This window comes from Trichechus manatus, unplaced genomic scaffold, assembly GCF_000243295.1.
Source record: "Trichechus manatus latirostris isolate Lorelei unplaced genomic scaffold, TriManLat1.0 scaffold00176, whole genome shotgun sequence".
Lineage (NCBI taxonomy): Eukaryota > Metazoa > Chordata > Mammalia > Sirenia > Trichechidae > Trichechus > Trichechus manatus.
Genome location: NW_004444112.1, coordinates 3,738,154 through 3,741,602, shown reverse-complemented (window position 1 = coordinate 3,741,602; position 3,449 = coordinate 3,738,154).

Genomic DNA, 3,449 nt, shown 5'->3' with positions numbered 1-3,449 from the left:
AACATTGCAGAAAAACTTCATCTCTTTTTTCTTCTTAGAATAATAACTAAAAAAATCCCAATTAGCTAGGATGCATCCTTGGGGGCTGCATTTCAGTGTATCTTGTGCATTCACCATACCTGAGCCTAGCTAAAACCAGAAACCAGAAAAACCAGGAGTACTAGAACCACAATGACCAAGGTGCTGCAGGGTTTTCTTATGACCAAAGCAGCACAAAACTCTCAACTACCCAGATTCTGATGGAAATGGCAGTTTCTTTGGGCTCACACTGGTGCAACACTCAACTACCTAGATTCCGATGGAAATGGCAGTTCTCTAGGGCTTGCACTTGGATCCTAAGTCACTCATCCCTTCAGAAGCTCTTAGATACTTGTGACACCGTTCACACAAACTCACCAGATCAAGATCTTTACCCAGAGTCAGTTTGTCAATCTCAAAGAGGTAGGTTGCCATGGGTCTGGGCGCAGCTTCAGCTGTTAAAGTCGGTTGTGCCATCGCCTCCTAGAGAAGTTAGCTGGTGCTGACTGATGGGAGGCAGCCATTCCAATGCCCATAGATGCTCCTAGGAGCTGAGCGGCTGAAGTTAGAAACAATAAAACTCCCATCTAGGCTGCCAGGATTTGTAACCTGATGAGGGTGTTTCCTGTCCAGTGCAACCCCCTTGTCAACTGAGAGTCACTAGCCCTTTGAGAAAGAGAAAGCAGACTTTATTGTAAGCCACTCAAAGAGTTCAGAGACTAAGCCTTAAATCAAGCTTCCCGAGGTTGGGAATTCCAGGGTAGTTATGAGGTTTGGGATAGGGAAGTTATGCATAATTCATGAAGCTTCTAAGAATACGCAGGCAATTCTAGGAATTAACATATGTGGGAGTGCAGTGTCATGGCAGCTAGGGGTTGTGTTTTTCGAGGTGTGACACATGAAGTTCATTTAAGGACAGCTTTGTGGCTTATTGCACATGTCCGAATGGAGGTAGATCAGTGAAGTGGCCTTGGGCTACTACACGGGATGCCGTATCAGGAACTAGTTGACCACAGACACAGGCTGTGATGGATGGAGCGGGAACAGTTTAACCCTGTTGGTTACAAGAGGTTTATTAAAAAGAAATTATTTGATAATGATCAAAATTTTATCTATCTGGCTAAAGTTTAATGGTTTAATTTATGAGAGTTTTAGTTCTTTAATATTAAATAGCATATAAAAATGAATTGGATTTCTCATTGTCAAAATAACAAGATTTTCTTTGATTATTGGGTTGAAGGGTTAATTTATTCTTTGTGAAATCCAACTTAAAGGCAAAAGTTCAGCCTTTCATTAAAATAAGATTCCTGAGTCAAAAACCAAGCTGCATGGCTTTAAGAAAAATATGAGGTTTCTACCTTTAAGATCTTTGGTTAAATAACTTAAGTATTGTTTCTTGGTGACCTATAATAAACTCCTGACAGCTCATAGAAAGACACAAAAATTTTTTTATATGCTAAAAACCTTTACTTAATATGTTATAAATTACATGGAATGTGTTGTCAAAATCAAGAGAAATGATGTCTGGGGTCTTAAAAGCTTGCAACCAGCCATCTAAGATGCATCAATTGGTCCCAACCACCTGGAGTAAAGGAGAATGAAGAACACCAAAGACACAAGGAAAGTGTTAGCCCAAGAGACAGAAAGGGCCACTTAAACCAGAAACTTCACCAGCCTGAGACCAGAAGAACTAGATGGTGCCCAGCTACCACCAGTTACTGCCCTGACAGGGAACACAACAGAGTCCCAGATGGAGCAGGAGAAAGATGGGGTGCAGAACTGAAATTTAGTAAGAAGACCAGACTTAATGGTCTGAGACTGGAGGAACCCCAGAAAGCATGGCCCCTGGATTCTCTATCAGCCCAGAACTAAAAAAAATTCCGAGGCCAACTCTTCAGACAGGGATTGGACTGGACTGTGGGACATAAAGTGATACTCGTGAGGAGTGTGCCTTTTAGCTCAAGTAGATACAAGAGACTAAATGGGCAGCTTCTATTTGGAGGTGAGATGAGAAGGCAAAGAGGGTTAGGAGCTGGTTGAATGGACATGGCGAATCAGGGGTGGAAAGGAGGAGTGTGCTGTCACAGTAATGGAGAAAACAATTACAGTCACATAACAATGTATGTATAAATTTTTGTATGGAAAAAATAAGAGAGAAACGTCTGATTCTCCTTGGGTAAAAATTTATATGTTCACATTATCTCTTACATTTTTGTCTAATATTAGACAATAAATGCATCATAGTATTCATAATTTTATTATTTTCTAATTGCTACCTTGATCAAAACTTTATTTATTTATAACCTAGCATCATCAAAAACAATGGTTTCACTGGTGAATTCACATCATTTACCCATGAAGTTTTTTTAATTACTATTCAGGTATTTAGAGACTTGACGATCTTGGTATACTCTTGGTATATCCTGACTATATGGTATTATGTCTCAAGATTATTATGTATTATATCTGAAGTTCTTTGAAAATAAGGTTAATCATTCGATTTAGAGATAGTTTTGTCTAAAGTTTTTTAAACTGACTTTATTTGGCTTTGAATTAGTTTCGTAGTTAATTTCTATCAGGTATTTCACTTTTAAGAGTATTATTTTCATAAATTAGTCATGGCCATATTGTTTTCTCATCTGCAGATACGTCTTTACTTTGCTGATTTGTTGAAAGTGTTTGACCAAAATACGTCAACAAAAAGATGGACTGTATTGGACTCATGGAAAAGACTGACTATACTGAATCAAGATTTCCAGAATTCTTATGTAGAAGCTGATGGGTTCACAACTGTGGCTGATACAAAATCACACTGAACAGAAATTAACTACTCGAAAGAAAGGATCAACAGAATGTGGAAAGTATCAAACAATATCATTAACATCACACAAAAGTAAAATTTTGCTGAAGATCATTCAAAAGTGGTTGCAGCAGTACTTCGACAGGGAACTGCCAGAAATTCAAGTCAGATTCAGAAGAGGACATGGAACCCAGGAATATCATTGCTGATGTCAGATGGATCCTGGCTGAAAGCAGAGAATACCAGAAAGATGTTTACTTGTGTTTTATTGACCAAGGAAAGGCATTAAACTGTGTGGATCATAACAAATTATGGATAACATGGATGGGAATTTCAGACCACTGAATTGTGCTCATGAGGAACCTGTACATAAATCAAGAGGCAGGTGTTCGAACAAAATAAGGTGATAGTGCATGGTTTCAAGTCAGGAAAGGTGTGTGTCAGGGTTGTAGCCTTTCACCATACTTAATCTGTATGCTGAGTAAATAATCCGAGAAGCTGGACTGTAAGGAGAAGAACGTGGCATCAGGATCAGAAGAAGACTCATTAATAACATGCGATATGCAGATGACACAACCTTGCTGCTGAAAGTGAAAAGGACTTGAAGCACTTACTGATGAAGATCAAAGAC